General features: G+C 31.3%; 2 pseudogenes; one reads left to right on the top strand and one right to left on the bottom strand.

Moving 5' to 3' along the window:
- The first annotated feature begins 1,868 nt into the window (after nucleotides 1-1,868).
- LOC111732164 lies at nucleotides 1,869-1,987 on the top strand (annotated as a pseudogene).
- Nucleotides 1,988-3,209: 1,222 nt separating this feature from the next.
- LOC111731990 lies at nucleotides 3,210-3,328 on the bottom strand (annotated as a pseudogene).
- Between the last annotated feature and the right edge of the window lie 10,070 nt (nucleotides 3,329-13,398).

The following is a 13,398-nucleotide window of genomic DNA, read 5'->3' on the forward strand; positions in this document are numbered from 1 at the left end:
TTCCTTTTGATCCTTTCAATTTCCTTCCACCGTATTATCCTCTAATACAACACCCCACTGATTTCCCTCACAGCAGATTTCATGATACAGACTATTATTGCTTAATGTTTACTCTCTATATATGTGGCTAGTCTCTGTCTGATACAATACTTTATGGATATTTCCACTTGCACAGGCAGCCACCTGATTTATTTCCCTCCATCTGTCTAGGAGAGGTCAAAACAAATAGAACTTTCCCGAATCATCTCTACATTACTTCTTGATATGCCCTTACATATATTCTTCTCTTTGACAATGCTGAACTAACTCCAGTTTTCTCTAAAACATCATGAAATTTCATGTGTTCATGCATTCACACATTTTCTTTGCCTGGAAATTCTTCACTACAGTGCTGCTAATCCTTCATCAATTAAGTTCACTTTCTGTCTTCTCTGTCTGCATCTTCTACTTGCAGAACGGCCAGTAAATAGCACATACTGTTAGATCACAAGATAGTGAACTCCTTGAAAACAGAGACTCCATGGTTATTATACAAAGACTAACAAGGTCTGTTGCATAGTAGTTGATCGATAATTGTGTATCTAATGAATCTGGAGCATTCTGTGTCTTGATAGCATTAATTTTGCATAAGATTAGAGAAACTTCTTGACAAAAACAACAAGCCTAAATGAGCCACTAATATTAAGAACTGATCATGAGTCACTAGATGCTGCAGTAGACTGAAGGAACATTTTAGAGCAGTTGCGCATGCTGAGACAAATTTAATAATTAGACTACTATGTAATTAAAAATGGCACTGCATACCTGTAAGCAGGAAAGTAAGAACAAACCTGAGCAGACATTAGTTGACAAGGCAATTCTTTTAGGTATACATTTGGCCAAGGAATTTAATCAGTTGCTTAGTAAGGATTCAAAGTTATTACAAAAACCCTAAGAAAAACTATTAGATTTCATTTCTTTTCTCTGAATTTATATTTTAGTAAACCAATACTATTTTTCACTCCATAGCATGAATTGAATTATTCTCAGGTAATTCAGTTTTTACTTGTTGATTTTCAAATTAAACAAATGCATCTTTATTTAAAATGATTGTCACAGTCAAGACTTTGGTACTTTCTCTAGTCCTTTTCAGTCTAGGAAAATAAGAGAGAGAAAAAGAAGGATAGAGAATTCCTCAATACTTAAGTGATCATTAGCATATAAGACATAAGTTATGTGTAAGTGCACTTAATAGTGACTATTTTCTCATATAATTTAGAACTAGATTTTTAAAACTAACTAAAATACTGGGTTTAGAGAAATTTTAATTTATAAAATTTTATTAGAGGAAACACTTAGTTTTAACTGCAAAATTTCCTGATTTGCCTTTTGATTTTTGAGTATTCTTCTGAACATCAAATATGAGCATCAGATAATCATCATATAGTTCTTTTTAATTCCTCACCCCTCTCACCAACTATATTAACTATCAGCATTGTACTGTTTTGATAGCATACAAACTGCTGTCTAGACTTCTTTGCTTAATTTGTTATTGCTTGAATTCACATATATACAAAATATTTTACCAATAATTAAAAATTATTTAGTTATACAAAATTCTTTAATTTTGATAAAAATTCTATGTGGCTTAAATAATATATTAGTGGTAATAATAATATATGATGCTATTGGTAATGTATACTCACATATGAATGAGATGTGTTTGTCATGAAGAAAATGTTGAGGCTAGAAATCTCATTAATTAGTTTATGTCTTAAACAATGTCTTTATAACTTGATATACAGGTTATTAAAAAGTCAAATATATAAAATAATATGAAACTCTGGAATAATCATAAATAATATTACTCAGTCATTAAAAAAAAATGAGTCTACGGCCATGTTACCCTGAACAAGCCCGATTCCATCTGATCTTGGAAGCTAAGCAGGGTTGAGCCTGGTTAGTACTTGGATGGGAGACCAACTAGGAAGATCAGGTGCTATAGGCATAAAAAATAAAAAAAAATAAAGAGTTGTAAGCTGACAAGTTCCTTGCAATCTGTGAGGTCAACCAAGAGTTGCCTCGCCTAAAAAACAAAAAAATTAAAAATTTAAAAAAAGTGAAATCCAACCATTTGCAATGACAAGGATGGACCTAGAGGTGATTATGCTAAGTGAAATGAGACAGAGAAAGATAAATACCATATGATTTCACTTATATGTAGAATCTAAGGAACAAAAAGAACAAACTAATCAAAAACAGACTCACAAATATAGAGGACAATTTGGTGACAGCCAGAAAGAAAGGGTTTGCGGGGTTGGGAGAATGGGGTGAAGGGTTAAAGAAGTACAAATCGGTGGCCGGTTGCGAGGATGGGGAGCACGGCATAGGGAATGCAGTTAGCATTAATGTAATGGTTAAGTGGAGAACCAGAGGAGAGAAAAAACATTTAGGGGGATCATTTTCTAAACTATATTAATGCCTAACCTATATGTACTGTATACGTGAAACTAATAAAATTTAAAATTTTCCTCACGATAAATTAGTCTTATGATGGTACACAAAGCAGTAAAAGCATCCTGTCTAAATCCCTTCATTAAAGTCATATAAATTACTTATGAAAACAAAACGGAAAGATACTCTAACAAATTGAACAAAATATAATGGAAAACTTGAATGTATTTTCTTTCTCTACTTTTTAACTAAATATGCTTGTTCTTTTAGTCTGTTTCAAAAAGCCGACATCTATTACATTTTCTAAATGAAATGCTTTTCAATTTTTAAGTAACCTAGTATTCAATGAAATAGCTCGCAGGACTCCTATTGGAAATGCTGCAACTTAAACATAAAAATTTATTATACAAATCTATTGGTGTAGTTGGCCAGCCTAAGCTGGTATTCGGCCCCATAATGAGTCTTATGTTCACTCTCATTAATAGTACACTCTTCTCAAATGAACTGAGTTGTAATGGTGGAATAGCTGTTTGCATTTCGATGCCTGACTTCTAATAGTAAAATATACTTAAATATCTCTTCCTGATTTTACAGAGATAATATGTATATATCTATATATTTTAAATATTTATACATATTTATGTTTATTAATATGTATATACATAAAATATATAAAAAACAAGGTTTATTGCAGCATTATATACAATAGCAAAGTCTGGAAACCAATCTCTGTTTAATATGGAGTAATGTTAAATAAATAAATTTATTATTATTTATGCCTGCAGCACCTGGTCTTCCTAGGTGGTCTCTCATCCAACTACTAACCAGGCCCAACCCTGCTTAGCTTTCGAGATCAGATGGGATCAGGCTTGTTCAGGGTGTCATAGCTGTACACCGTGGACCGTGGCTCCACTGGGGCATGAACCCAGGACCTTCTGCGTGTAAAGCAAATGTGCTAACCACTACACTATGGAACATGTCCACCAATTGGAATTTAAAAAACACATGTTTGGGCAAATTCAGAAAGTACTTCTAGATATATTAGTAGATGAAAAAATAAGGTACAGAACAGTATTTTATTTGTATTAAAATACACATAATTGTTAGCAATTATTACTTATGAAAGTGGCATTTCTCAAGTGAGATATTTCATTTCCAGTTCATTTTCTGTGATTTTCTAATATTTTTCAATATTCATTCAAAATGTTTTTATACTTTTATACACACATAAAAAATGAGAGTTTGACGTTTATGTTAAAACTAGGGAAAGAATCCCAAGAATTTTTATTTTCATTTCTTTAACAAACACCACATATTGCTGTTACTATAGGCCAGTCAAAGAGCTTTACTCATTTAATGCTCATAAACTATGAGGTAGGTACTGCCATTGCCACTGAAGAGAATAGGTTGGTACAGAGAGTTTAATCTTGTTAGGGGAAGATTCAGATTTCAAATTCAGGTAGTCTGGACCTGGAGTCCAAAATTTAATCACTTGAATGGCTGCTTACTACCTTATGATAAGGAAAAAATCAATATAATTCAGAAAGACAAGGTCAGGCTATATGCCAAAGTAGTTTAGAATTTGGCATGTCATACTGGGAATTCATGCACTGCATAGATCTAGATAAGAATATGGATATAATACAGATAAAAATATAGATACAGATATGGATATAGATATATAGATTTCCAACAAGAAGCAACTTGGATTTAACTTACTTCAAATTTAATCTCTATTTTTTTTTTTCTAAAGATAAAGCAGGATGAAGACTAATGATCTGATCCAGAAGTACTTTCCTCAGAAAAGTGCTCACACACACGAAAAAACATTAACATTAAAATAACAATTATATCAATAACGACAAATGACAAGCCATCAAACTTCCTCACAAATAGCAAGTACATCATACCAAAGTGTCAAGGTGGTTTCAAATTAGATGACAAATGTAAATTTCTAAAATTGGATATATCTGCTTTTAAATTTTCTGTGAAAATTAGAAGAGAGATTTTTCTTTTGTAACTTTCCAACTCCCTCAGGAGCACTGAAGCTTAATTCTTCTCACCCTCCTTTCAGTTATTTCTAATCTAGAATCTCTTTATACAGTTGTTGAAATTCCTTCTGCTTCTGTGCTGAATTCTAGGAATTTTGGCCTGACTTTCCACAGTTAACATCTTTATGTTACATGAAAAGATTTGGATCCAATGAATTAAGCATTAGCACTGTGAAAATAGAGACAACCAATGAATATATTCATTCGTTATGGTAAACATTTTGACTACCAATTAGATGGATTTAAGAAGTTGATGACATACACTGGTGCTGCTAGTTTTTAGTTTGAAGATTACACTGTTCTTCCCCTCCCCACTCTCCTGTCAACTAATGTAAGAAGATTCACTTTAAATATTAACTATCGCCACTGTATGGTTAGGCCTCTATGTAAAACTGTAATCTAATGCTCTGAAAATGAACTATTGTTGACATATGAAGTAAATCCCAAACCCACTGACATTAAACTGCCTGGTCATTTCATTTTTAAAACCTAGGTAGATATCATCATATAATTGGACTTGTATAATAATTGGAAAATTATAAGCAATTATTTCAGGAGTCTTTATGTTAATATTCAAGTTAAATATAGAAAAAAGATAAAAGGTCTTATGTAATTAAATTAGCCATTTCATTCCCTAAATGAAAGCAGTTTCTTCTAAGTATTTTTTAACCATTCAAATTTTTAAATTTCTTCATCTGTTTATAAGATAATTATACAAGATTGAATAGCTAAAAAAACTCATCTTAACAAGTAACAGAGAACTGCTTTTATTTTTGCAATTTCAGAAAACAGTTCAAAAAGCTGTACATTATGTGATCAACAAAAAGTAAATGACAGTAGTCATAGCTCTGTTCCATTTCTCACTAAAATGTTTCTTTTTAAATGATCTAAGAAAAGAAACTTTAAGTAATGTGGAAATTGCAGTTTATGATTTCTTAAATTTCAGTGATTATAGTGAACTGTATTTAGTTAGAATCCTGTGCTGGGTGATTTTCAGAACATATTCCACATACATTTCCCATACTCTTAAGGTCTTTCCACCACTCTTTCCCCCACATTAGTGATAAACGTAATTCTTTTTTTATTTTTGTTCATTTTTTTCTTACGGAATGTAAGAATGAAATTATGAAAAATAGGAATTCAGACACATTAAAATATAGATTATAATTATTTTCAGGGATTTTAATAGGTACTTTTCAATTATATATAATCATTTTACAAATGAGAAGACCATCAAAAGTCTAGCCTCTTTCTGACACCAAATATATGACTCCCTTTACTTCCTTCATTTTCCCCTCTTCCCCTCTGGTAATCACCATACTGTTGTCCATGAGTTAGTTTGCTAGTTTTGTTTATTGCTTTTTGTTTTATATCTCACATATGAGTGAGAGTGAAAGGTTCTTGTCCTTTCCCATCTGACTTATTTCACTTAGCATGATATTCTTAAGATCCACCAACGTTGTAGCAAATAGCAAGATGTCATCCTTTTTATAGCCAAGCAGTATTCCATTGTATATATGTAACACATCTCCTTTATTCAACCATCCATCAAAAGACAATCAGGGCAAGGAAAGTAAAAGCAAAAATAAATGAAGAGGACTACATCAATTAAAAAAGTTTTTCTAGAGCAAAAACCCTCAACAAAAAGGTGACCAACCGAATGGAAGAATAAATTTGTAAACAATACCTCTGGTAAGGGGCTAATATCCAAAATATATAAAAAACTCATATAACTCAACAACAAAAAAACAAACAGTCCAATTTAAAAATGAGCAGAGGACCTGAACACATTCTCCAAGAAGACACACAAATGGGCAACAGATATATGAAAAGATGGTCAACTTCACTAGCTATAGTGAAATGCAAATCAAAACCGCAATGAGATACCATGTCACTCCTGTTAGAATGGCTATTATCAAGAAGACAACTGTTGGACAGGACAGGGAGAACTAAAGAAACCCTTGTACACTGCTAGTGGAAATATAAACTGGTATAGCCACTATGGAGTTTCCTCAAAATATAAATAGAGCTACCATATGACCCAGAACTCTCTCTTATGAGTTTCTATCTGAAAAATTCTAAAGCATTTATTTGTAAAGATATACATACTCCTATTTTGACTGCACCATTATTCACAGTAGTCAAGACATGGAAACAGCCTAAGGGTCCTTCAATGGATTAGTCTTTATTTTTAAGGTGCCTGAATTCCTATCATTTGAAATTTCAATAATTACTATTATTTATAGTCAAAAAGAACAAACTTAAATAGCATTGTTTGTTAGGTATTTGAGGAAAAGAGAGATGAAAAATATTAGGAATATAGTAAATGTATGTGATATATCCTGAAAAATTTTAAGTTTTACTCAAACATAATTTTTTTTAAGTAAAAGGCAAATTGTCTTTCATGCAAATTGCATTAATGAATTCATTATGTTTGCACAATTCTGTCACTAAAGTATTTAAACTAAAATGTATTATACATTGTCAAAGGATCAAGAATTATTCTTATTAAACAATTAAAGTTTCCAAAGAGGCTGGTTATAAATGGCAAATTCTCATATTCAGGAAAGTGGACTTTACTTGAAGGTAAAGTATGCTTCTGAATGATTTTTTTTTTTAAAGTGAAAAATCTCTACCTACCACATTTAAATGTTAACCCACTCTCAGAATAATGATCATATGTGTATCTTTGATGTGAAAAATAAAAGGTATATTTTTTTCACAAATAGTTTAAAAGGCAGGAATAGAGAAAAATAATTTTAGCTATTTAGTGAACATAAATATTGAAATAAATGTCATAATAACTATATTGATTTGTTTGCCAATTTTAGCTCATCTTCTAGCATAATATACATGTAAAATGACAATGGAGCCTTCAGTTTTTGGTGATCTGCCATCAAATTTTTGTTATTATACAAAAACAAAAAGCTAGAGAAATATTCACAGGCCAAAAATCATATACAAATATGGAAGAAACTCACCAAGTGTAGTTGGTGGCTGCCCAGGGAACATGTATTAAATCCCAGCTGCCAAGATTTTCCTTTCTAACAGGACACAGGGAAGAGGAAGCAATACTAGGGCCCAATCAAAATGGAAAGTCAGAACTAAGAGACTCTACATAAAGCTAGACCGTACCAAAACATTGATTCCAGCAACACATAAACTAGGAGAAAACTCACCAGAAGGGGAGGGACGTGAGGAAATGTGCCATTACCATGCTGGGAGGATGGGAATAGTAGAGAGACTCCTCAGAATCTATAATCAAAAGCTGGCCTTCGAATGGGCATCTGGACTTGTGTGGTGTTAAAACCCTCCCTCCACCACTGAGAGCCAATGACTTAATCAAATCAATCTTCTTCATGTATTTATGGAAACAAATGCAAATTATCTATATAAGAATCACTTGCAATCCAGGCCTCAGTATATTCCTATAAAATGCAGAAAAACATGAATATCTATCCTCTCTTCTTGTCCCCTCTTTCTGAACAGACACAGACATAAACTTACACAGAAATAAACCACCATGAATAAGAATCAGTAGGGAACAAAATTTCACAATCAAAACAATTCAACAGATACAATTTACCTTTATGTCCCCCAGATAGGATACATTGTAAAATTTGTGTTTCCACACATTTTCAAGTCCTTTTATTTTGTCTAGTAGCTAGTACTGTCATCCTCCAGAGTTCATTCACACCTGTGATCAATAATTCCTATTTTGGATTGCATTTTCTCCTGGTGTGAATCCTCACTGATATGATCTGTGTGTCTGCTCTGTGAGAACCTTGTCGAGTCTCCTCTATTATGCTCAATACTAGACTAATTCTTTGGAAGTGTTTAAGTAAATTTAGAAACTTGGTGGTTTATTTCTCCATTCACTACAAGTACTTTAAAGTTTTTGATAGACTCTGTACTCTAGTTTTGCTGTAGTCATAGAAAATAGGTGATGCTATATGTTCTCCTTGTTGATATTTATAGTTCATGAGAGATGTGATCACCATTTTCCTATGGAACCAAGAAGTGATAATATAACTTTTTGAAGTGTCCAGGCCAATTATAATTAAATGTTCCACATTTTCATGTTGTCTGAGGGTTTTTTCCTTGAATAATTTACTTTGTCTTCTACCCTTTATATTTTCTGTAATCTAGAAATTAGATCTGAGTATTTTTTTAATCATTCATGAATCTGTGTATTTCATTTTTCATTTAAAAAGGGGGTGAAAAATATAAAGTTGTCCTACTCTTAAAAAAGCCAATTTTACCCAAGTGGTTAAGTTGATAACAAACCAGATATCTTCATTGTAATAATATTTTTTTCCTTTGGCATTAGCAATTCATAAGAGAAAAAAAATTTAATCGAGACATAAAATGTAATTTTGATCATCGGAAAAGTTTGTGAATATATAAAGAATAAATCTCCCAAACCCTGTCATTATTATACATATATATTATGCATCATTATTACTATAACTAAGTAAAAAATTTCAAATTTCAGCAAAATCTTACAATTTTTTTCATTAAGCATATTTACCAATAATGCAAATGCAATAAAATGCTTAAAATATTAGAGAGTTGAAAAATCACTTAGATCATCTTACCTATATTTTCATATTTAAATAAACAGGTATTGATTAGTGTCCCAATATAATTTTTTCTGAGAACTCATTATATTACTTTTTTCACCCATCATCCACATCTTTCCCCTTTTGGCAAGCATCAGCTTGTTCTCTATATCTATGAATCTGTTTCTGTTTTATTTTTATTCATTTTTGTTTTTTAGATTCTGCCCATAAGTAAAATCACGGTATTTGTCTTCCTCTGATCTATTTCACTTAGCATAATGCCTTTTAGGTCCATCCATGCTATATTAATTTTATATTAAATTTTTTTTATTGCACTGCCAAAATAAACATGCAGAATATTTGGGAGGGCAAGCCAAAAAAATTATTATCCCCCAAAATACAGTTTGAGAAAATATAATTGATAAACTTATGAAAAAGGAAGAATGCTTACTCATGATGAGAAAGGTAAATTAAGGCCCACATATAAGAGAACTTACAAGCTAGAGATTATATTTGATGGTATTTGATAAAAATTGCTCTAACAATTTAAATAATTTTTAAAAGGACAAGCTAAATATTCAATGATCATAAAACAACAATATCAGTATTTTTTGACATTTTGCCTATTCTTTAAAACAGTTAGACCCAAGAAAATTAACAAAGGGAATGAAGCTGATTAGGAAATATATACTTATTAGTGTTTGCTCACACGCTCTCTCTCTCTCCCTCTCCCTTGCTCGCTCTCTCATTGTTCTTCATAGCCACTGGGAGCCATAGATAAGTAAATGAATTGGAACTGAAGGAAACGAGAGTTCTACTGGCAGATGAGGCATAAGGAAGGTCACAGATATCTTTTTGAAACTATAACTTATAAAAAGTTAGATTTGCATGAAGGCACAAGTCTTACTCAGATGATCTCAAAGGACCTTTTCAAGGTTTTTAATTTTATTACAATTGTCACTCCACGATGGAAGAACATAGGATTTAGAGTAAGAAACTAGAATTTGTGTTTCAACTTCACCTCTGACTACTGTAATATCTAAGTGAGCAAATCAATTAGTCTTTATGTGTTGTCATTTCTCAGTGACACAGTTGACATGCTCATAATACCAGATTTTGGTGAAGATATATACATATATATTTGAAATTACAAAAATATCAGATAGCTGTACTCATTTGAATGAAGGTATAAATATTCACAATCGAAATTACTATAATTATAATTTGTATCTATACAATATAGCTTTATTTGCTACATATAACATATCCATACAATATAACTTTATATTTGCTACATCTTCCCTTTGTTTAAAATGTTTCCTTGATAATCTTTTTTACAGATTAGAATATGTTGAGATGAATCTATAGGAGCTCCATAGAGAATAGATTAAAAACTTATGTTTTAGCTATATGAACGATGTAGAATTTTCTTCACATTAAATTAGGTGAACAATTGAGCAATCTCTTTAGGTAATGGACTTAATTAACCAGAGAAGTCATGTCTTTTAATGTGCCATCCACAATAGATTTTGAGAGTTTATTCTGTTACATGGGAATTTTGATGATGAATGTATTGTCTAAATGACATTACTTTCCTCATCCTAATTAAGTTGCTACTTTAATTTTCAATTGTAATGCATAAAAAATGTAACCTTAAGTTTGGCAAAAAGGAAGAAAATAAATTTGCATCAAAGAGAGGAATGTTTTTAATAAGAGTATTCTACTTCAGTTGCAAAGACAGCTATGTTAATGTTAACAAATCTTCATGTTCTATTTCTAAACTCATGTTATACAGACCTCTTAATGTTTATTAATAATCATTGCATTCTCCTATATTTATTGCAGTAAATGATAATGTGATCATGAATGGGAATTTAGAATCACCTAAAAACAAAATATTTAGTGATAATAATAATCACTAATTTTCACAAAATAAAAACTGATCTTTTAAACCATAATATTGACTTTCTCAGTTATACTGAATATCAAATGGTAAAAATTAAACCACCATCATATTGTCTCCATTTTAGTATCCGATATTTTTCAATAAAAGTGCCATGGTTTGCCTAATGGGAAAAAAAATCTAGTGTGATCATAATAAAAAAAAATATTAGTTCCATGATATGGTAACAGGGAAGAAAACCTTACACGCATGTGCATGTGCACGTGCATGTACATGTACAGGAAAAGAGACATTGTAGTTATCGTGAGAACTATAAAGAAAATAGTGAGCATCTTACCAAATATGAGGCAGGAGATATTCTTTGATAACATAATTGATAAAAGCTATTCAATGTGAACTCATAAGAAAGTAAAAAAAAAAAAAAAAAAAAATCCAAGACAGAAATAAGGACTCTAAAAAGGGGGGCTGATTCAAAGAAGTTTAAGCCAAGAACAAAATGCAGCATTGGAAAGGTGATCCAAAGAGTGTGTACGATAAATGTGATTATATGAGAGGCCCTTCTCACAGGTAATATTTTCATTCATGAGTTATTAAGGAGAAAATGAAGTTCCATTTTCAGAGAATTGATTTAGTCAATTTCAGCTAATCCTTTTACTACTCTTCCTAAAGTTATATAAAGATATAAAGAATTTATTTATATCATTTAAGAGAACTATAACTGACCTTAGTGAACATCTAGATTAGTCAGAATTCCAGTGTCTAAAATGTTCTTCTAAATTTGTATCAGATAGCTATGTAGAAGAAGCAGAACTCAATTCAGAAATAGTTATATTGAAAATTGACGTTTTTCATTTGTTGGGTATCAAATAGTATCATAATATCACATGCTAAATAATTTGTCATTTGCTTCATTTAATTCTTACAAATATTGCAAATATACTATGTCATAGTTTATTAAAATATTCATTTTACAGATAAAATGACTTAGATTTGGATAAATAAAATGAGTTGTCCATCGTTCCCAATTCTAAAATGGTGGGACTAGGAGTCAACTGATGCAATTTGCTGCTACACCCAGAAGTACTAAATGCTATTCTGTAATGCTGTTTCATGACTTCTGTCTTCTATTTCTAGGATTTGTGATAAAGGAAGTGCAGCCAAGGAGACAGTGATATTGGAGTGGGCATCTCACAAAAGTATGCATCTAAGGACAGGAGTCAGAATATGAATCCACATTCTACTGGTACTTATGGAGGTGTGAAAAGGCCTTCCTCGAAGTCTCTACAATCGGGAGGTGTAATGCTAAGTGGGTGTCGCACTGTACCCAAGACCTTCTTCAGACAGGCATGGAATCGTCTCTTTCTAGCCACATTTTTATGTCACCAGTACATAGAAATAACATCGATCTCCCCTGCACTTCTTTCCTTCTACCTATACCAATATTTAAAGAGAATTCTCCTGTAACAGGGAGCATAGTCTTAAGATGTAGATCCAAAAAGCTCAGTTTTCGGACTTTCCAAATTATTATTATTATTTCAGTGATTTTCTCTGAATTAAAAATCTACACTGACTTATTTTTCTAGATGCTTCCTTAACTCCCAAAGCAGTTATTTCTTCTGCTAAGCTCAGTGAAAATTAAAACAATAAGCATTAGCCTTTCAAAATGTTATATACTTCTATAAAGGCTAATTTATATTTGAGTGTACTTCACGATACATAAAAATCCTACAGAGATGTTTACAACATGCGGATTATTTCCTTTAATATTTGTAATAATATTGCACCAGAATAAAATAGATTCAATATTTTTAAGTCATTCATTCTTATCATTTAATTTCAGTTACCATTTGTGGAAAACCACTAATTTTAATAAACCATACATATCTTAAATCATGTTGTTTTGTGAAAAACAACCAGAAGAAATGATAGGAGTGGGCTAAGTGACTGTAATATATTCCTTTCCAAATCACTTTTTAAAAAATCTTCTAGATGTACAGGTTTTCTAATATACTATTATAGTATATTGCCTACAAAACAATATCATTTTGAATGAACATTCTAGACATATGGCATTAATTTATTTATTTCTCTTCATATCAACAAATCGAATTTGTAAATTAAAGATAGTATTAACTTAATTGTGTGAATTAACTTAAATAATATATAAAAAGGCAAAGTCCCTGCAACATAGCAGTGTTTGATATGACAATTTTTTGTATGTATGATTACAGTAAGTTTGCTCTGGATGAAATGGGACTCTCAAAATCACAAAATAATCCATTTTGCTTAGAAAATTTTCCCCAAGACTTTCTATTGCTATTATTGTTCACTGACTTAAAATTGTTTTTGTATTTACTATTAGGAGAACAATTTGCCATCTGCCACATCTAGATATGGAAACTAATTGCTAAATGAATGTGGCTGAAGTCCACTAGACTATTGAGGATGC

The sequence above is a fragment of the Pteropus vampyrus genome, unplaced genomic scaffold (assembly GCF_000151845.1).
Source record: "Pteropus vampyrus isolate Shadow unplaced genomic scaffold, Pvam_2.0 Scaffold11, whole genome shotgun sequence".
In the NCBI taxonomy this organism is placed as follows: domain Eukaryota; kingdom Metazoa; phylum Chordata; class Mammalia; order Chiroptera; family Pteropodidae; genus Pteropus; species Pteropus vampyrus.